We start from the raw sequence: 23,567 nt of genomic DNA, 5'->3' as shown, positions 1-23,567 counted from the left end.
ATACCTATAGGGCCTATTTCCCACCATAAGCCCATACAAGAAAAGGATAAACACGGCTCTGCCCATTAAGCAGAAAGAAACTTTCCTTGTCACAAAGGAAAACCCTCCCTTATAAATTATGGACTTATCAGCAAATCTGCTCATAATGAAGGCAGGGAGGAAGAGCAGAATATAAAGTAGGAGCAATTTCAGCAAAGGTGGAGAGGTTGAAAAGGGCAAAGAATGCACAAGAAAAAGGAGAAGGCTGTGGGGAGAAAAAGGAAGGAAGAGCGTGCATTATCCACAGAAACAGGGACCGAAATTGACAAAGGAGATGCTGCAGAATCACTAGGACTCTCAAATTTCCCCCTTCTCATCTTAAATTTATTAGCAGTAAGATGGGAATCATATTTAATCTCACAACTATTGTTTCGAGGATTACATAAAATGATGGAATGGGGATTTGGAATAATAAATCGTTTTCTCCTGATAACAATGCTGCCCCTGCTGTACTATTTCTATGGAAAAAGTGGAGATGTGGACAATTAGAGTGGGGCGGGACCCATGTTTCCAAGATCTGAAGAGAGCCGGGCATTTAGCTCAGTGGTCCCGCCACCTGCCTCGCAATCGCAAGGTCCTGAGTTTGATCCCCAGAACAAAAAAAAAAAAAAAGGTCTGAAGGAAAACATTTAGCAGTGTGCATACCTTTACCATTTTACATTACACAATATCCAGAAAATATATGAACCTCAGAAGTGCTAAGGTTTTGTTCATTTTCACCCATCCCATGACTGAACATTAATTACTTAGCTGAGCTTTTATTATTAAGTAAAAATAAAAGAAAACAATGCACAAGGTCACTGAGCGGGTATGTGTGTGCCTAAACCGCTCTGTTCCTCCTCCCCGCCAGGGATGAGGAAATTTCCTCTTACTTCAAGAATAAAAATTTAGGTCATAAAACTATAATGATAATAATCATAGGATATATGGACTAGGCTTAGAATTCTGAAAACAATAAACCTCTAACAGCTCAAGCAGTGATGATTTTAAAATATCCAGGAATAGACTATTTATTTAAGTTTTTTTTTTAAATCAATTACCACCCATCTTTTTCATTCTGTATAAAATGCACAGAAATTTCTCTGCCAACATTTCCCTTCAAATTATAGCTCAAGCTTACCAAAAAATGATCTTTTGCCTAGTCAGATATTTCCTAAGATGCATATACAGGCATTTTTAACTCAAGGCAACATTCAGATCCGTTAAATGTTTTCAACTCATCTGCAGATGGGAATCCATACACTTTACCAAGTCTGCCTGACTTAAAGTAGTGTGAAGCAAGATTCATTCACATGTAGAATTAAACAATGAAGTTTTCTAAGTATATTACATGCTGTGAGAATCAATAACCTCTTCTCAAGCCAGCAAATTGGTTTCACGTATTTGGTTCACTGGTTACATCTAACAGCTGCAAGTAAGAGGCCACCTCCTGAGTGAAAGGAAACATGGAGATGAATCCTTGAAAAATCCGTTCTCATCAGAATTCTGTTCTCCCTACTGTATGGATGGCATTTGTTAAGCTGTGAAAAGAACGCTGGGTTTAATTTCAGACAATCTTTTTTGATAGAATTTTAATGATAAAAATTTCTCAAAGTACTGTGTACTAGGTTGTTTCATGAAAATAACTCATGGCAATGTCATTGCTTATTTAATTTTATATTTTCTGGATTTTAGATTTGTCTTAACATTGTAGCCCAACTCTTCTTTCTAGAATAAAACTAGTATTCCCTAGAGAGACTTATTTGATGTAACTGGCCCTTGTACTGAGCTGCACTGTGGAAATATTTGTCCTCAGATCAGGTTTTGAAAGCAGACCGTCCGTGTCCTACACTCGCAGGCAGGCAGCCAGTGTCTCCTACTTTCTCTCTTCCTTGCTTTTCACTCCTGAGGACATCCACCCTTCTCTGCGGTGACGAATGTCTGCATTACCTCCACAAATGGCCCCTATTCCCTGTTGTCATGTGGCTTCTGAAACCATTTGGTACCTTTGGAATCTCCTCTCATGTTCTCCCTTTATCACAAGGTATTTACAAAAAAATTCTTGCTCAAACTGTGACTATTTCTATCATCTGGTGGAAGAAAGGTCTTCCTCCGGCAGGGTTGGTTGGACCTTCTATGTAAACACATGTACTTTCAAAGGGACACAATGGAAAGGAAGAGGGGCCCGTCCCGTCCAGCAGAATCACCTGGCTTTGGGCATCTTGTTCTCTGAATGAAGCCTGGGGTGACCGTCAATCCCCCTGCCCTGGCACATGCTAACCACCAGAACTGCAGACTTTTGAGATGCTTCTGAGTGCAGCTTTCTTCCATGGAGCTTTGGGAGTTACTGTCAATCAAAGGCCTCTTTCCTTTACATATGTAGATGTATGATTTGTTCTTTTGGTACTGGGGATCGAACTTGGGTCCTTATGCTTGCAAGGCAGGCACCAAAACCACTGAGCTAAATCCCCAGCCCTAAAGGCCTCTTTGCTTCCATACCCCTGTATCCTCTCAGGGCTTACAGCGGCTTAGATCTCAGGAGTCATGACTGCTACTTTAAAGGTACAACTGGTTTAACAGGGCTCAATGGGATGGCCTAGCGTAATATTATGTTAATTATATTTCATTTATGGATGAACTCATACTCCTTTGCAGAAAGGGGATTTTAGAATTATTAATAACATTGATCATGAATAGTATGATATCTAGGACAAATTATGAGCTAAGAACAACTGAATTATACACTCAATCCTTGAAAAGGAGAATAAATTGCAGCTGCTATTTTGGGATTCTTTGCTTCCTTTTTAATTTCTTTTACCTCTCTACATATCTATTCATTTAGCAAATATTTGTTAGTCCTCTGTTAGACATACTATTTGATGCTATGACCAAAACAATAAAGCAGAGATTTCTTGCCCTTGTGAAGTTTACAGTCTAATAGAATAGGCACACAGGCAAATACAGGGAAGAGGGAAAAAGAGAAAATCACTTGGTATATCATAGATCTAAAACGTCCCTCAAAAGTCTTATGTAGCTCAGAGGTGCTGCGCATGCCTGGAAAGTGCAAGGTCCTGAGTTCAATTTCCTGTACAGGGGGGGAAAGTTCTATGCAAAGGTAGGTCCTGGTTGGGAGGGGCAGGGCACTGGGGATGTGGCCCTGAAGGGTACGTTCCTGACTGGCTCATGCTATCTGTTTGTCTGTCTGTTTCCTGATTGCCACGATGTGAGCAGCTTTTCATCCACCACGCCACTCTGCTATGCTGCTTCTGTCTTACAGCCAGCTGATTATGGACAAAAACCACAACCCAAAATGAACCTGTCCTCTCTTAAGCTGTGGTATTGAGTATTGTGTCTCAGGGATGGGAATGTGACTGAGACACCATTCCAGTGGCAAACGGTAGGAAGGGTGTGTATGCAGTTCTACACTGGGAAAAACCCATCTAGTGCAGTCCACAGAAAGCTGGATATCAGAGACAGAAAAGAATGTTACAGGAAAGGAAAACATGCACAAGGGCCCCCATGCACAGGGAGCTTAGCACTCAAGGACCCCCAAAGAAGCCCAGGCCCCGTAGAGTCATAGAGAAAGTGGGTATAAGCCGAGCCTGGGCAGGTGAACAGGAGCTGTACTTGACAGGCTCTATGGAGAAAAGGGAAGGAAGCCACTACCAATATTACCCGGAAGAGATGACCGGATTGGTCAGAAACTGTAGAAAACCATGCTAGTCACAGCAAGGACAAACATTAGTGGCAAGAGCAGCTCCTAGTATTCTACTCATAGAAGGTCACTGACAGGGTTCTCCTAACAATTAATGGCCACTTGTGTTAGGGCAGATGGAGACAGGCCCAAGAGACCACCGGACGGAAAGAGGCACAGAAAGGTGGCCATGGTTTGACAGAAGGGCTGACCTCTGGAAAACGCTGAGGAATGACTCCGTTTTCTCTTGTATCCTGTTTGAACTATTTGGTCCTTTGCTTTATTGCTAGCTATTGTCTAGAGCTATGAGGGACTTATTATTCTCCTCTCTTCATGCTTTTATTATACCTTAAAGGAAAAATTCCCTACTGCTTCAAAAGGAGCAATGCACAGAGCCCTTCAAGGTTATTCTACCCATCTTCCCAAGCCCATTTTCAGTACTATGATTCTATGAATGTATAGACGAACAAAGCTGGCTAGAACACAAGGTCTTGAACATGCTGGGCAAACATTCTCCCACTTAGCTATATCTTTAACCCTGTCTATAACTGAAGAAGTATATTTGGTCTTTTCCCCTGGTAAATATTTTTTTTCAACCAAGTATAATTTCTTAATTACAATGGGAAATGTGAAAGTTCTATATAGTGGTGAAGGAATTTTTAGGGACAAATAAGTGACTTCACTTGAATTAAATGGAATTTAGTATAATAACGCGAGGTTATCTGATGGAGTCAAATAAGAAGGGTAACCGAAGACTTAGGAGTGGTTGGGATTCCCCAGTGTACTTTCTATATATTCTGTCTACTCTGCTCTGCATAGTGATTTCAGCCTCATCGTGGCAGGCTGAGCCTTCTCCACTCTAAATCACTGATGGCTCTGGGAGCCTTCTCTGCAGGATCCAGGCCTTGGTCCCTTAGACTGAAAGATAGGAACTTAGCCCAGCTATGACCAGGTGTTCAGCCCTGCTCAGTTAACTATGGCTGGGGTGGGTGGGCAGGAGAACTAGCCAACTCCAATTCGGAGTTACCAGAGAGAGGAGAATTGATCCGAACGTGGCGGGCAGCACACTTGGAAAAGAGGAAACAATACAGCCGGGCGTGGTGGCGCACGCCTGTAATCCCAGCACTTGGGAGCCTGAGGCAGGAGGATCGCTAAGTTCTAGACCAGACTGGGCTACATAGTGAGTTCCAGGTCAGTCTCAACTATATAGTGAGACCCTGTCTCAAAAAACCAAAAAAAAAAAAAAAAAAAGGAAGCAATAGCTCCTTTACTTCAATAAACACATGTTAATCACCAACCATGTTCCAGGGCCAAACAGACTTACAGGTACAAAAGTCAGTGCCAAAAATCCCACCTTCTGGGAATGTAATGACAGCATAATACCTTAGACTTCTATCTCTATATGGCCACGTACTCATCTATCTAAAAACTCTCAGTGTCCTGTAGAACCAACACGTATGACAGCAATATTGTGGCGTCAATATTAACTCTCGCCTTGGATAATAACAAACCATTTGCAAACAACGGAAAAGACTCACAGTTTTATTCCTAGTTACTACCAGATGCTAAGGAATGAGCAGGAAACAAAATGTAAACTTTATAATGAAGGTAACTTCAGTACCTCTATTTACCACCACTCATCTCCCCACACAATGAAACATACCCGTGTACGTATTTATCAGTAGAAAAAAATGCACACCAAGCCCGGTGTGGGGATGCACACTTGTAATCCCAGCCTTTAGGAGACCGAGGCAAAAGGATTGTGATCCTGAGGCCAGCTTAGACTACGTGGAGAGACCTTGTCTCAAAAAAGGAAAGAAGCCGAACAGAATGAAAGGGAGAGGGAGAGGGGCGGAAGAAAGAAGGGAAAAGCCGGCCGGGTGGGAGGGCCGACGCACACTGATCGCCGACATTTCAGTCAAGTTTCTGGGTAGGCCCAGACAGCAGACGAAGGCACAGATCAGAGTTTGAGTCAGAAGACTTAGTTTTCCGGTCATACTAGTCCTGTGACCTTGGGGAGAGGGCCATGTACCTTCTAAGCCTCACCTGTGAAGTGAAGCTCCCCCGTCAACGTGGAGAAGTAAGCCTTAGAAGTAAAAACATGGAGGTAGAAAGTGAAGAACCTAGGGCGCAGCACAAATAGAAGTGTGGACTGTGCAAAAATTAAGAACGTGGGGCCCACAAGGACTACTAGGAGTCTGGGGGGCTGCAATGACAAGCAAGCAGTATCTACGCAGAAGCCATAGAACGGGATAAGGTGAAAATACAGACAGAAGTCTTCCTCTGAGGATTTGCAGACATTATGAGGGCTGGGACGCAGCTCAGGGTGAGAGCTAACGTAGTGTGCACAAGGCCCTGGGTCAATACCCAGCCCAAGCCCTCCACAGCTGCAAAACCAGAGGCACAGGAGTGCCAGGTAAAAAAGGAGATTATCAATTATAAAAACATGAACAATAATCGAGGCGCCACGGAATAGCTACAAACAGGCCAGGCAAGGGAAAGATCCCGGAAGACTGGACACAGGGAGGCTGATTGCCAGGTGATTAAGCTCCAGGCTCTACGTTTCCGGTTGCCCAGTTAACACGCATCCCACTCCGCAGGTTTAGTTGTATTTGATCTTTCTTTTTCAAACAAAGCAGAAAAGGGGTAACTATCTAGCAACAGTAACTTCGAACCAAAGAAAAACAAATTTATATTATTTCCTTTACCTTCTTTATCTAGCGCAATTACCCTTCCATCTTATTATACCTCAAATTTTTCTTTTGTTTGCTAATGATGTTAAACTGACATTCAGATTAGCTGTCTCTCAATAAAGCGTTAATCTCTTTTTCAATTTCCCAGTTTTTTTACTTCTATCAATTTTTTTTGTAGTTTCATACTTCACTAAAGCTCAAATTACTTGTATAAGCATTTTGCAATTTTGAGTTTTCTACTGAAGTTCCAATAGGATCCCCAAAGCATAGTAGGGGATATGAAGCTACTTTTAATAAGTTATTTAAACAACGTAAAGAACACCTTATTTTCAGAGCTCATCCTTATTTAATTTAGAATTCCCATTCTCAGTGGTTGTGGTATTTTTCCAAGATAGCAAAAATTGGTTCTTGAAGGGTAAAAAAATCTTGGTAAGTCTATCACCTAAAATTTCGTGGAGGATAGTGACAATTACAAAAAAATATAAAATGTTGCTTTCTCGGGGAAATAATGAAAAACATTAAGACAGATTTAGAAGCTGTACTTACTTAGTATATCAGTTTATAGTTAAATACCATTTTTCTTTTGATTTTCTCAAAAAACAAGGTGAGTCCAGTACTATTAATTCCTTTTCCAGATTATAGAATGATGATCAGAGAGGTTACAATTTCTATGACTCTGATGGATTCTTCTACAACAGCACAGAATATACACATTTTTAAAGCAATTTGGGCACTAGTGCTATCCTTAGGCAGGATAATTCTGTGTGGAGACTCCTGTACATTGTAAGATGTTCAACAGCATCCTTGGCACTTACCTACTGGATTCCAGTAGCAAGTCCCCATCACTACCAGATGGGACAATTAAAAATGTTTCCGAATACTGCCAAATATGCCCCTAGAGGTGGCATGGGGAAAAGCAGTCCTGCTTGAGAACTATGCATTGAAAACCTACTTATAAGGACAGATTGCTGTCTGTTGTTTTTCCCCTCACTCATGTGTCATGATACCTAACAGCTATTGAATATTTACTATGTACCAGGCACATGATATGCACTGGCTCACTGAATCTTTCTAAGAACTCTATGAAACAGATGCTAGTGTGTGTGTATCACATCCATTTACAAATAAAGAAACCTGGACCATAAGCACTGCAGGCAGTTAAGTGGTATAGCTAGAATATGTGCATCCTGGTGTTGCCTTTATTTCACAAAGAAGAACTTGAATTATTAGCCCAAATAAAACGATTTCACTTACAAAGTAAACTACCTTATGCTTATGAATAGTATGCTGACTTTGAATTTAAATCCAAGCTTGAGCACTGAACCATCACATACTATACTGCTCCAGAATCATAATGACCACAGCTAGTCTCCATTCCAAATTATTTTCCATCCTTTATTCCATTTTACATACAAATATGTTTCTTGTAGTGTTGCTTTTTAATCTATTGATTTGTTTACTCAATATGCTAAACATGGAATTGTAATAAAAGATGTCTAATATAAGAATGTATATTATTAAATGAATTTTTTCAAATTTTGTATGTTTACCATGATCCCATTATTGCAAAATGTTATGTATGCTGTAAGGTACATATTCACAGACATATGGTTGTACGCACAGTAAAAGGAAAAAAGACTAAATACGTACATATCTTAACAGGATTTACCTATAGAAAGTAGGAGAATGAACATTTCTAGTTTTTTCTTTTTGCTGACTTACATTTTCAGTCTTTTCTCCTAGTATGTTTTACAGTTATACAAATGCTATGTGAAATAAATCACACACAAGCTTAAATATTGTGTGGTGTCCCTTATATGAGAAACCCAAAGTATAAATGAAGAGCAAAATAAAAGATAGATAATAGGAAGTAGGGAGATAGAGCTTTCTCAAAGGGGGAGGGGAGCAAGAGATGGAGGGAGGGGAAGGAGAGGAGAGAGAGGGGATGACAAAAAGAATTAAAATGTGTTATATACCAACTCCTCACCAGAAATGTGAATATTATGTACTGCAAACATCTACCAATAAATAAAATAAAGATTTTATGAATTAAGTGAGTACGGACACCATTTTGGAGTAGAAATAAAATGTTTTCTGCTACATGAGGTCCCTCACTTTCAGTTGCTTACATACTAACAGGAACACCACACCCATCGATAGCCACAGACCAGACAAAGGGATCTCAAGGGATTCTCTAACAACGCGGAAGTATACCCTTTTACATATTTTCAAAAAATAATTAAACCTAGAGAATTTATTTTTTTTCTGGGGCTGGGAATGTACCTCAGTGGTAGCACCTGCCTGGCAAGTGCAAGGTCCTGAGTTCGATTCCCGGTCCAAGTCTTTTCTGACATTTTCCTTAAGTAGATCTCTGCCTGTGCTTGTTTCTAGCAAGACTACAAAATGACAATACAGTATATGAACAAATGAATGAACAGCAATTAGTATTCAGGGCAAAACTTGGACACCTGACTAGTTTAATATGTAATATCCATTTGGTGGGTTTAGTAATCATGTGCTCATATTACTTCCTATTTTCGTGATATTATTAAAAAGGACAGTTCATGACTTCCAAACACTGTAAGAGCTAACCAAGGTGAACTACACTGAGGTAAAAGTAGTTCTGCACTTGATTTTTTCTTCATAACTCCCACCAACTGGCATGTTGTGGGGAACCATTATGTTAGTAATGGGCTTTAATAAATGAACCAGTGAAGAAACTATTAAGTATTGTAAGTAGAATAAGAGAAACAAATAAAATGAGAATTCGAAGGAGAAATGCCAGGCTAAGCTGGAGAGACAGAGACTAGACAGCTGTTCTACAATTTCTCTTTTTTCTCTCAGGCACACGAAGCTCCCTGCAAGGTGTGAATCTAGGTGGGGAAATATGACTCCCATAGAATGTGGGTTGAAGGTAGAAACTGTTTCTGGACCTGGCCTACAAAACTACTAGTTAAGGGGACAGAACTCTGAGGACCTGGAGGAAGAGAAAGCCACTGCATGGAGGAATCATGAAGCCTGTGAAACTCTGCCCAGGTGAGAACTGCTCACCTAGCAGCTCCTACATTGGACTGCTCATGAGCTCCTAAGCCCCCCGAGTTTGGAAGCTGTTACATCAGTTAGTTACCCTGATACATTTGCTTTAACCCTGAAACCACGAATGCTCAGAAACAATTCCAGGACTGGAAATCATATACAGGTACAAATTTTCTATGATGAGTGTTACCATTATGCGTGCCTAAAATGTACCAATAAATGTTTTGCTATAAGAAACCCATTGTACATCCCCTCCCCGCCAAAAAAAGCTACCTCATAAAATCAGTAACTAACACTTTCCCATTTGTCTTGTCTCTGGAGACAAGAGCGCCACTACTAAAAGGATAAAGATAAGGATCCGAATAAAACACTTAAGGTCACATCTGAACTGAGACATGTGAAATAAAATTCCTTTCAATCAAGTGTACTGGAAAAGGTCTGTTTTCAATGCTACGTACTTCTTAATACTATACACAAAGGATATGCCTACTGTCATCCTAGACAGGAGATAAGCATTAGCAACTAGAAATATAATAAGAGCCCGAACTAATCTGTGAAAAAGTATGGATATGGACTGCCAAATAGACTCCAGATATTTTCCTCATGCCCCACTGCATTGTCAGTTCATGTTTATTGAGCATTTGCTATGTGCGAGTCAATATTCTTGTCGGTGATATAAACATGATAAATCTGCTGTGCACTTTCATACACCCTGCTCAGGAGACAAGAACACACAGAGCTGATTCTGTAGCAGGAAACTGATATTAACACATATGCCTGGCCTAGCCAGAGGCACAGGCAACACCAAAGCTCCCATCTGGGGTGACTCCACAAAGGTAGACATCCTCCGGAGCTCCAAGGGTAACTCGGGTGCAGTGGCGATGTCTTCCACTTTTCTCCCATCTGCGTAAATTCAGAGCTTTACCAGAATACCAGCTAATGACCCAGATAAGAAGGTGCAATAAAGAATACGGAGGCCCCCTGTCAACACGAATTTGAACATGTGCCAAGTTTTCATCTGCATGTGCTAGTCAACTTCTGCTAACACTATATAAGTACTAGAAAAAGCAATTGTGCAGTATTACATTAAAATAAACTTATTTCCCCCACTAGTCAAAAAAATATCTTGGGGGAGAGACTTTGAGGCTATAGAAGTCCTTTTATTTCAAACATTGGCCCACGGTGATTATCTGCAGTAATCATCACCATAGAGATTGCCTGGTGGCAATTTTCAATGTCCCACATTCTTTTCACTCATCTATTGAGATTTGCCTGCCAAAAAGAGCTGTCACTTCTCCATATACAATTAATTTTCATTATTCATCAACTATATATTTGAGTTTACCTATTTCTAAGACTTATTTGTAACTCTGAAATCAATACCCACGGCAGTTTCTTGACCACTCACAAGTGTGTTCTGAGTAGCAAAAACATGTGAATACCCAATGTGCACATTCCCAACTGAGGCAGACGATGTGGCTCTATGTTCCTGTTGCACCTCTCATTCAGGCCAGGGCATGTTTTTGACATTTTTGTGCCTTGTGGGGTCAGTTTTCTGTTTACAGTGTCCCTAGCTGCTCTGCTGAAGTGCATTCTCATATTCCAAAGCATAAAAAGGATGAGATGGTCTTTACTGGGATAATACCTGGGCTAGAGATGCTTCATTTAGGAATGAGCTGTGTAACGTATGTTGCTATTGGTTCTGAATTCAGTGTTAATGAAACAACACAATATATCACACCAAAGGCAAGCACGGTGGTGCACACCTGTAATCCCACCACTCGGGAGGCCGAGACAACAGGATTGCTGTGAGTTCAAGACCAGCCTGGCCTACAGAGTGAGTTCCAGGTCAGTCTCAACTACATAGTGAGACCCTGTCTCAAAAAAGCAAGAGCAAAAACAAAATAAAACAATATAGTACACCAAGTGTTTTTAGCCAGAGACACACTCAAAACAATAGTATGCACTGACTATTTAACCACAGACTCACAGCAACATAAGTGTATATGGGAAATGAAGCAATGGTTCAGTATTTGCTAATTCAGTGTTCATAATGACTTTATAGAGTATTACATGAATAATGAGAATCGCCTATACCTATTTAACTACTTAGGCTATTATGAACTCACGGACACATATATCATTCTATGAGTTACAATGAATGCTATCATTATGTATTATGTTGCTCAAAATTATTCCACCTTTCGGTCACTTAGAAGGGCAACCTCATAGCGGCAATCATCTTGACCAGGTGAGAAGCACTAATGTTGCCAGTAAGAAAATAAACTGACACGAATACTGCGATGTGATGCATGGAAAAAGATGAGGAGTAATTTGTGGATGCCCTTGTTGGGGGTTGCAAATCCGAGGTCCAACAACAAGATTTCAAGCAGGCCTAGGTCAAGGGACATGCAGCAAAAAAAATGGATTGACGGTGTTCCTGGTATTAAAGTCGTGAAAGACAAGGAACAACCAAGGACTTGTTGCAGATAGCAGGAGATTGGAGAGACAGGACAGCTAAACGCAATGTGGAACCCTGCGCAGAATCTAGGGGACAATAACAACAACAGTGACACAGGTGGGGATCTTCAAGGTGAAGTTCGAAAGACGTTTTCAGCTATTAACACCAGTGTTAATTTCTTGATTGTGATACCTACGGTACGTTATGTAAGACATCAGCCATAGAGTTACTGGGACAGGAATATACAAAAGCTCTGTATTACTCTTGGAATTTGTTTTGTAAATCCAAAAGTAGTTTAGATTTTTGAGCAATGGGCAGTCTTGTGTAACCTTGGCTGCAGAAGTTGTGAAAGTAAGTAGGGACTGGGTGGGTAAGAAACCCCATTTCAGAGTCCATGGACATAGCAAGTATTCAATCTTCCAAGTAGTTCTCTAATTAAAAAAAAAAAACTTTGCACGAATAGTAGGATAAATAAGCATCTTATATCTTAAAATATTAGAGAAGACTTGATTTTTCTGAGGACACTTCACTTATGACTGGTGACCCTGTGCAAATCATACTCTGTTTCCTTAGCCATAAAATAAGGGGGTTGAAGTAAATCATCTTACCTCATACCTCATTACCCTCAGAGTTTAAATTCTTTTGATTCAAAATTAATTTTATCATTTATCATTTGAAACAAGGTACTGTAAAAACACCTTTTGAGTGCTTATTCATCCTGCTTTCACAGTAAAAACCAGCAGTGTTGACATTTCATAGAAAATCCATGAAATAAATCACAATAGTTTGATAAAATTTAGCAGCAGTGCCCCCTGAAGCTCATCTACAAAACAGATACAGTTTACATGTTCACGAGCAATAAACACACACAAAACATCACGAATTTGGCAGCTCTTTAACAAGTATTTCAGTAAAACATGGAAGAGTAGATTATAAAAGAGCACATACATAATATCTCAGATTAACATTTTTCTCAAGCAAATATTTTTAGATGGAGAGACTGCTTAATTCTGATGACACTCTGATAGATTGGTGTTTTAAGAGACGCAAGTCTCTGATACTATAAAAATGTGCCCTGTGCACCAAAATGTAACATTCTGAACCAACAATAAAATATTTTTTTCCACTTAATCCTCCCTATAATAAAAATCATAACTTGTCACTTGTTGCTAAATCAGCAGATAATTTTGATTTCTGCCCAATTAATAATGGATGGCATTCTGGAAATTTTAGGAAGGTAAAATGAGAATGAAAGCAATATAGTTAGAACTCATCAGTGTGTGATGACCACTCACTGTGCATCTCTTATGGATTAATGAGACAAGGTCCTTTTCTCACATGATAAATTCACTCACACTTTATGAACAGGAAAAAAGGAAGAGAAGCAAGGATAGTGTCAAGAATGGGCTTCAGTCTGTGGTATTTTATATGGGTATTAATTCTTGGCCTACCACTGTGTTCATGGTATGCTGTTAAGAATCTTAAAATGCATATTTTCAACCATAACCAATATATATTAAATAATTTGATCAAAAGTTAAGAACTCGTTAGTTTTAAAAGCACTCTACTCACTAATACATTCAACTTAAATAATAAAGTCCAATATTAATAGAATAATATGGTGACCAAATTTGCATATAATTAATACCCTGGTCTCTCATCTGCTTGGGTTTACATCCCTACTTAGCATTAATGGAGTAACTTTTTTCTATATGCCCTAATTCATCACATTTAGCCTGGAGATAATGAAAGTCACACCATATTGGATTACAATGAAAATTAAATTAATTATTGCACATAAATGTTCTGTATGATATTCAGTAAATGCCCTATACAATAAAGACATCAATACGCTGAAACTATTTAACACATAAATCATAAGCATTTTAATTAATACATATGCAAAGAAGCAGGGGAAAATATAGAAAAATATTAAAGATGATTACCTCTGGGTAGTAGGATAATGGTCAGTATATTCTCCTTTATTAGGTTTCTTTCTTTTGCTAAACTTTGTTCAATAGATGGATATTTCTTCTATAATGAGAACATACGTGTTGTTTTATAAGCCAAGCAAGGTAAACAACAAATGAATATCCAAAAGTACTTTCTTATCTTCCTTTCCTTTTAATAGTAAATTATTTAGTCATTTCTGAACCAAGTAAAAGATAGGTATGAATGAACAGTTCACTTGATTGCGAATGAAGTTAGGGTGTTTTTTTTTCATGCACAGAAATAAACATGATAAAAAAAAATTAATGGAGGGCAGAGTAGGGGACAAAGGAGAGAGATCTCCAGACAGTGACAACACTATCAAAATTAGAGACAGGAGAGAAAGAACTGAGCAAGTGAGCACTGGCAAAATTCTAACAGATCAAAGAGGCTCCCAGCAGAGAATCAGAAGAAAGGACCAGATTTCTATCGCAGCGTATTTTGTGAAAGAATCATCCACAGGAATCTTAAAAAAATCTGTTTGAGACTTTTGTACTCTGAACATACAAGGAGCTTGGAAATTGCTGCTCCATCCTAATAGCAAGTAAAAAAGCTGAAAAAACTGGAAAATCAAGAATGCTTCTTAAATTTGTAAGAGAACTGAGATCACACACAGGGAAAATTGCTACCTCTCATATCATAAAGTCGGACAGTTGGAGACTGAGAATCACAACTTACCAGAGTGGAGCTCTGAGCAGAAAACTTTACGGGCATGAATGCAGGGATAGGAAACTCACCTGTAATGGGGAATTGCTGAAGGCTCAGTGTGGACAATTCTGACAGTTAAAAACAACAGGGGACCTGGGTATGGGCAGTACCCTATACGTTCACTAGTTTTACTTCCTGGAGCTTTACCAGGTTCTCACAGTGAATTTTTGGGGCTGATCACATGCTTCTTGCAGGTGGCGGGGGGGGGAATAAACCATTTTTAAATATGTCAGAATATATTTTGTTTTCATAATGTCATATTCAGAAGAACCTATTTAACCAGAGCCCAATCTTCTGAGGTTTTATCAGAGACAAACTGACACAGGGAAGGAACATTTTCAACTCCAGTCCTCTCCAGTCACCCATCATAAGTAACAGAGGAGAGAACTTGGAAAGGTCAGTGTAAAAGCAGTCTAACCATAGGACAGACCTAAGAAAGAATGCTTCCCCTTCCCTGACAGCTCACCTCAACATTACTAGAAGCCTAATTATAGCAGTGTAGTTGGGCTTTGAGGAAATTATTACAAGTCATACTATATGACAAAAACACATTAAAGAGACAACGCAAGCAGGATCAGACTCAGATATGGCAGGGAAGTTGCAATTATTAGGTCAGGAATTTAAAACAGTTATGATTCATAGGGTAAGGGATCTAATGGATAAAACAGCATATAAAACCAATTTAAACTGATAGATGGAAATTCTAAGAAAAAAACATGAAAATATGCTACAGCTCAAAAACACTGTAATGGAAAAGAAGAACACTTTTGAGGGACTCATCAGCAGACAACACAGCTGTGGGAAGAAGCTCTGAGCTTCAGGATATTTCAACAAAAACCTCCGAAACTACAAAGGAAAAAGAAGAAAGGGTGAGGTAAACAAGACCAAATATCTAAGAACTGTGTGGGACAACTACAAAAGGCAGAATATACACATAGAGAAAATATCAGATGGAGAATAAAGAGCAAATAAATTTTGAAATAAAGAATGAGGATTTCCCCTAAATTAATGTCAGACACCAAATCACTCATCTAAGAATCTTTGACCACACCAAGTAGGACATATGCAAAACAAAAACCAAACCTTGCATTAGCATATAATTTTCAAGCTACAGAAAAACATTAATGATTAAAAAATTTTAAAAGAAGCTAGGAGGAGGCGTGCAAAAATGAGAATTCAGTCTGGCTTTTCTTTAGAAACTTGGTAAGCAAGTAGAATAGAGTGAAATATTCCTGGTACTGACAGAAAAAAGCCAACCAGCTGGAATTCTGTACCCTCATAATCATCTCTCAAAAGTATAAAAAAGATACAAAGACTGTGTTAAAGCCTCAAAAAAATTTAAAGGGCTTTGCTGACAGCCTTTTATGGATGTTTTCAATAAGTTCTTTTAAATTTTTGGTTTAATTAACAAATAATTGTATATATTTGTGGCACATCCCTGAGGGTTCTGATCTACTTGTACATTGTAGAAAGATTCAATTAAAGGTAATAAACCTCACAAACATCATTTCTGAGATGAGAATACTAAAAAGTACACTTTCAATACTTTGAAAATAATACATTATGGCTGGGGATTTAGCTCAGTGGTTCTGCTGAATGCCTTGCAAGCACAAAGTCAAGTTCTTTACCTGGTACCAAAATATATATATTATTATTAACTGTGGTCGCCAGTGCAATAGATCGCTGAATCTTACTCGTTTAGTCCAACCGACACACTGTGCTCTTTGATCCACATTTTCCTTTTCCCCAACAACATCTTTCCTCTCATCACTTTTTTCTTGTCCCCAATGCCAGTTTCTGGTAACTACCATTCTATGCTAGCTTTCTATAGATCAACATTTTACATTTGCCTTCTTTTGCTTAGATTATTTCCCTTAGTACAATATCTACCAGGCCTATTTACCTTGTTGTAAATCATGGATTTTTTTTTCCTTTTCTTTATCTTTTGATTTAATTGGTACATGTTTGTGATAAGTAATAATTACCTTTGCTTCAGAAAAAATATATATCCTACCTCCTTCCTCTTCCCCACGCCCCCTTCACCTTCATTAAGTCTATCTCGTTTTTACTTTTTGTTCATATAAATCATGTGATTATTAACTTTCTGAGGCTGATTTATTTCACTTAACTTTATGATCTCAAGTTTAATTCATTTTTCTACAAATGACTTGAATTTGTGCTTTATGGCTGAGTAATATTCTATTGTACAAATATACCACATTTTCTTTATTCTTTACCTGTTATTGGGCATCTATGTGGCTTCCATGGTTTGACTTCTGTGAATTACACCACTATAAGCACGAGTATGCATGTATCTCTATAGTATGATTTCTTTAACTCCTTTGGGAAAATACCCACGAAAGGTATAGCTATGTCAAATGAAATTTCTATTTCTCATTTTTTGAGGAATCTCCATATGGTTTTCCACAGTGTCTTCACTGATTTACCTTCCCATCAACAATGTAGAATCGCTCCTCTTTCTACACATTTTCGCCAGCACTTGTTTTTGTGTTCTTCATGACAGCCATTTCTACTGGCTAAGATGGAATCTCAGAGTTGTTTTGAATTGCATTTCCATAATGGCTAAAGTTGTTGAAATTTCTTCATGTCCTTTTTGGCCATTTTTCTTTCTTCTTTTTAAAGTATCTATTTCATTTGCTCATTTTTTATTGAATCATTTTTGAGGGTTTTTTTTTTTAGTTATTTATATATTCTAGATATTAATCCCCTGTCAGAAAATTGTAAAAAAATTTTATTGTTTCCTTTGCTGTGCAAGCATTTTTTAATCTAATACAGTCCCATTTATTGATCCTTGATGTTATTTCTTGTGCTACTGGAGTTTTGCTTAGGAAGTGTTTGCCTATGTCTGTCTTCAGGTGCTTTCCCTATTTTATCTTCCAGAAGTTTCAGTGTTTCTGCTTTTATGTCTCGGCTTTTGATCCAGCTTGGTTTGATTTTAGAACAGGGTGAGAAATATCAGGGTAGTTTCATTCAATATACTCACGTTTATTGTGGCACAATTCACCATACCCAAGATATAGAACAAATCTTAGTATCCATCAACAGATAAATGGACAAAGAAAATGTGGCTTGTAGACAAGAGTATTATTCAGCCATAAAGAACAACAAAATTTTGTCATCATGTTGAGCAATATAAGCCAAACTCAGAAAGATAAGCACTAATATGTGGAATCTAAACCGAATGAAAAGAATGTAGAAAGGAGACTTATTAGATAAGAAGGAAATGGGGGAAGGGAAGAGGATATAAAGACAGGTAATAGGGGATATGGATATGGCAAAAAATGTACCATAATACATCGAACCCCCCCAAAAAGGTAAAACTAGAGGAGAGAGTAATCTAGGAGGGGTGATGGAAGGAGCCAAATGATCAAACTATGTTATATGTATGTATAAATCTGCCAAAATTAAATCCATCTATATGTATAATCAGTGCACTAAAAAAGAAGTATACATGATATGTTAAAAAAGGAGAAAAATGAACTGTTCAAAATATTCAATTTAAACCATAATACCTATATAAAACTGAAAGACAAAAATAGGAACAAAAATAAAGGGAAAAACCATTAAACAGTAACAAATGGTAGCTATTAATCCAAAACTGTATTGATAACCACACTGAAAGTCAATGGCCTAACTGGACCAGTTAAAAGAGATTGTCAGCATGCACTGAAAAATAAGGTCCAACTATGCTGCTTATAAAAAAATCACATCTTAAATAAAGACATATATAGATTAAAAGTAAACTGGTAGAGAAAAATATAACATTCTAGCACTAACCAAAAGAAAGCCAGATTGACTATCAGTTTCATAGAGCAGACTTCAGAGCAAGGAAAATTACCAGTGATAAGGGAGCATTACATAATGACAAAGTGGTCAATTTTTCAAGAAGACAATAATCGTCGTGTATACAAGCTGAGCAAGAGACTCACAATATGTGAGGCAAAACTAACACAAATTGTAAAGAGAAACAGATGACTTCACCATTATAAAGTTCACCTCTATACGACAGGGGGAGATGCAGTGGTGGAAACTCACTAAGCATACAGTTAAACTCAAGAATACCATCAGAAAACTGAACATAATGAGCACCTATAGAATAATTCCTCCAACCATAGCAGAAATGTATAGTTCTATCAAGTTCACATAGAGCACCCACAGAGACAGATCATAATCCGAGCCATGAAACATAGCTTAATAAATCGAATAAACACCATAATGTAATAAATCAGGGCCAACAACCAAAAGACAGCTAGACATGGACACAAACAGCCTCAGCAATATATTAATAAGAATAATCACACACTATAATCAAGAAGGAATTATCTCAGATTTTATGGTTCATACCTAGATGTCTCCCCAAAACCTCATGTGTCAAAGGTGGGACCTCAGATTATGGGGACTTATAACCGACTTGCTGCTATTAGGAGGTGCGGTCTGGGTGGAGGAGGCAGGTCCCTGGGGTCATGGCCTAGAAGGGTTGATCTCTCCATCCAGCTCCTCCCTTAAGACCTCTTTGCTTTCCGTCTGTCATGCTATGAGCAACTCTCCTCTGCCATGCCCCTGTGCCATGGTATCCTGATTTGGATCCAGCCAACTATGGACTAAAACCTCTAAAAACTCTGTTAAAATGAATGTCCCTCTTATAAATTGCAGGTGTGAGGTACTGTGTCTTATTGATGGAAAAGATACTAAGAAACTAAGATGCCAAGTATGCCAAAATATTCAATATTCATCCGTTTCTGTGATGTCATATCCAGAGGCTAAAAATGAAAAATCACATAATCATATGAATAGATGCAGAAAAAGCATTTGGCAAAATCTAACACATATCAGAATAAAATCTCTCAGTATACTAGAAATATAGGACAATTTCCTCAACTTGAAAATGAATATATACAAAAACCTACCACTAATATCAGGCTTTATGACAATAAGTACAAGCTTTCCCACTAAGATTAGGAATAAACCAAGGGTGATCCATCTACAACTGCTTTTCAATGTCACACTAGAAGTAACTAATTATTGCTAATGCAATGAGAGGAGGAAAAAAAGGCATAGATAGGAAAGAAAAACTGAAAACTCTGACAGGAAAGAAAAACTGAAAACTTTGTTCATAGAAGATATGATCATCTATGTATAAAATCAAAATGAGGCAATTAAATATCTCCTGGAACTAATAGGTAATATACAATTGTTTTATGATACAAGGTTAGTACATGTACAAAAATCATTTGTTTTCTACACACCAGTAATGAACATGTGGAATTTGACATTAAAAACACACTACTGTTTAAATCAGCACAAAAATAATGAATACTTAGGTAAAAATATAGCAAAACATGTATATTTCATCGTTAAGGAAAGCTACAAAATCCTGAAAAGATAAAAAAACATAGAATAATAGAGCTACAGTCCACATTTGTGGATAGTATAACTCAGTGTTATAACCATATCAGCCCTTAGAAAATTTATCTATGAATTCAATATGATCTCAATCAAAACCCCATAAATTTACTTTGTGGGTATAAATGAACTGATTCTGAAGTTTATATTTTCAAGTTTATATGCAAAATACCAAGACTAGTCAATACAATATTAAGACACATTTAAGGATTGAGCTTATTGACTACATGTACTATAAAGTTACAGTAGTAAAAATAATGAGGTAATGGTGACAGTACAGAAACACAGATCAATGAAACAGGATAAAAATTCAGAAACAAACCCACATATATAGAAAAAATTGATCTTTGAGAAAGAAGCAAAAATATTACAAGAGAGACAAGAAAGACTTTTCAACAAAGGGTACTTAAATAACTGGAGATCCACATGCAAAAATAAAATAATGTGGAGCCAGGGATTTAGCTCAGTGGTGCCACCACCTGCCTCGCATGAGCAAGGTCCAGAGTTTGATCCCCGGTACCGATGATGATGATGATGATGATGATGATGATGATGATGATGATACATCTAGACACAAGCCTTACTCCCTTCATAAAACTGAACTCAAGAGGTTCACAGAACTAAATATAAAATACAATATTTTTTTTTTTCGGAACCTGCGATCAAACTTGAGTCCTTGTGCTTGTAAGGCATGCTGCTGAAACACTGAACTAAATCCCCAGACCAAAACACAATACTTTAAAATTAGAAAACATAGGAGAAAATCTAAATGGTCTTCAGTTTGGGTATGACTTTTTAGATACAACACCAAAGGTGTAATCTATTAAAAATTAATAAATCTCACTTCATTAAAACTAAATACTTCTCTATGAGAAATGCTGTCAAGAGTATGAAGTGACAAAGTCACAGGCTGCAATACCTGCAAGAGACAGGTGTGATAAAATGCTATTACCTAAAATAAACAAAGAACTCACCATCCTTAAGCTTGATTGTATCAACTTGATTGGCTTAAGAAATGCCCAGGGGATTAGCAGAACACATTTCTGATTGTGTGGGTAGATGAGGAAGATGTGATCTTGGTGCTGCATATGGTCCTTGGCCACCTTTTCTTTAGCCCTGCTCCACTGCTGTGCTTCCCAGACCCCATGAATGAAGGAGTTTCGCTACATCATGCCTTGCACCATGATGTTTCTGCTTCAGGACCATGTTACCATGGAGTGAATCCCCTGAAAGTCTAAGCCCATTTAAACCTCTCCTATTTTGAGGTAGGTGTTGAGTATCGTGTCCACTGACAGGAAAGTTGGCTGATACAGAAAAATGGTGTCAGAGCACTTGGGTCATTGCTGTGACCGTACCTGACCACATGGTTTACAAGCTTTTGAAATTGGTTTGTGGGAGGAATTTGAAGTCTGGAAATGTGGGACAGAGAAGCAATGCAAGGCAATAGGGCCATGGGTGCTGATAAGAGTGCGGACAGTTAAGGCCAGGCTCAGGAGGTTTCAGTTGGGAACTAGGTCTCCATTGGCAATGGACTAGAGGCTATGTGTGTTACATTCTGATAGAATATTTGTCTACATTTTGCCCATATCTGAGACTTAGTGGGAGACCAAGATTAGGTGTAGTGGAGTGATTGAGCTTGTGGAAGAAATTTCAAGGCAGCACAAAGTCAAGGCTGTGGCAAGAGCACTGCTAGCTGTTTTTAGACAGATTATTATTATTATTATTGGTACTGGGTATCAAATTCAGCTCCTTGCACTTGTGAGGCAGGCGGTGGAATCACTGAGCTAAACCCTCAGCTCTATAATGAGAATGAAGCCAAAAAAATAGGACAAAACAATTGAAAAACTTAAATTTGGACCCAGCAGGAAACCAGTATAAACTTGGAAAACCGAAAGAGGTGTGGTTGCTAAAGAGATTAGTATCATTAAAAGGAAACCAACTACTTTGTACAGGGGAAAAAAAAGAAAGATATCTTGCAGGGATCTCAGGAATCAGAAAGACACTACCCCTCACAGGCTCCTGGGTACAAAAATGTAAATCTTTCATTTAAGAAGAGAATCCATGAGACTCCTGCTTAAGAAAGGTCTCTTAGGGAAATGGTTCCCTGGGATTTATTTCACTCTAGTCAGCCACCCAGGCACTCAGAGGACACTGCAGCTATAGTCCAAGGTGCCTGGCTACTTCACACATTGACGGTAGGCCTTGGTATAATGGTGCTGGTTTTACTAGAATGAAGAATACAACAGTCGTGTGCTCAGAGACTTCCCCTCAAATTTCAAAGGAATGCCTGGGAATCCAGGCAAAGAGCCCCTGAAGGGGCAATGCGTGAAGCTGTGGGAATGAGGCAAAAGGGCAGGGGAGATCCCAGGAAATAAGAGATGCCAGGAATGTGGAATATCTGCTGAGGAAGCCTGCATGCTGTGAATGGTTCCTGCTTAAGACAGAGGCTGCATGGGCTGCCACTGGAAAGTCCATAGGGGTGGGGATAAAAAAATAAACTTTACCACCATGTGCCCTGGATGCTGGATATGGAGCTATAAGACTTAATTTTTATTCTGCCTGGTATCAGTCTTGCTTTGGTCTCATTGATTTGCATTTCCCTATTCTCTTTTGGGATGGAAATGTTTAACCTGTGCCATCAGATTTGTAATTTGGTTTTTAGTTTTACATAGGATCGTGGCTAAGAGTTTGCCTTGAGTCTCAGAAGAGATTTGAACTTGGATTTTTGCAAAATTCTGAAATGGCTGAGACTTTGAAAAAGGGATTAATGCCTTTCAGTTGTAAGCAAGATAATTCTATTTTGTTTGGCAGAATTATGACCTTGCATTTACTTGGGAATTAAGTATGCTTTAAGGAGATGCATTTGGATGTCAAGTTGAAAATTAAAAGAATCAAAGTATATCCCTAAGTGAAAGAAGTCACAATGAAGACTACATATTATATGATTCCAGGTTTATGACCTCTGAAAAAGGTGAAATGATAGAAATAATAAAAAGATGAGTGGCTTCCAGGAGCTAAGAAAAAATGAGGAATGAAATAAGTGCAGCACAGAAGATCTTTAAGGTAATAAAACTACTATTCACGATATTATAATAATATCGACACCTGTCATTATACATTTGGCCAAACCCACAGAATGCACAACAAGAATGAGCATAAGTTAAACTATGGTGAATGGATAATTATGTGTCAGGATTAAATCTATCAATGGCAGAAAAGGGGGAGGATGTTAACAATGGCAGGGCCTCTAAATATGTGAGGACGGGGTGTGTAGAAAATTTCAGTACCATCCACTTAATGTTGCTATGAATATAAAATTTCTCCCCAAAATATCCATTTTTAAAAGCTATCAGATATCATTAAAATATATTTAGAGTTTACTGTAATGAATGAATCCTGCCATACCCCTGTGTAACCATTAATGATGGCTCTTTTCCAGTCATTCTCATAGATTAACCGTGATTTACATTTCATTTTGAAATTGTGTGAAGAGACTTTGGACAGGGATAAGTATCTAAATCACTACCAGATTCGAAAAGAAATG

At 38.3% G+C, this 23,567-nt stretch overlaps 1 long non-coding RNA gene across 11 annotated transcripts in view; it reads right to left on the bottom strand.

Moving 5' to 3' along the window:
* The window catches only part of LOC104873444, a 160,400-nt gene that overhangs the window by 92,015 nt on the left and 44,818 nt on the right, over positions 1 to 23,567 (bottom strand). The window contains exon 1 of one of the 11 annotated variants that reach the window (XR_004514865.1): positions 13,849 to 13,931. The exons of the other annotated variants lie outside the window; for them this stretch is intronic. This is a non-coding gene — a long non-coding RNA (uncharacterized LOC104873444). Of the gene's footprint in view, positions 1 to 13,848; positions 13,932 to 23,567 lie in introns of those variants that run through there. 11 annotated transcript variants of the gene reach the window in all.

This window comes from Fukomys damarensis, unplaced genomic scaffold (assembly GCF_012274545.1).
Source record: "Fukomys damarensis isolate Sample0158 unplaced genomic scaffold, DMR_v1.0_HiC HiC_scaffold_31, whole genome shotgun sequence".
Classification (NCBI taxonomy): domain Eukaryota; kingdom Metazoa; phylum Chordata; class Mammalia; order Rodentia; family Bathyergidae; genus Fukomys; species Fukomys damarensis.
The sequence above is the reverse complement of the archived record's forward strand: the minus strand, read 5'-3'. Positions and strand labels throughout refer to the sequence as shown.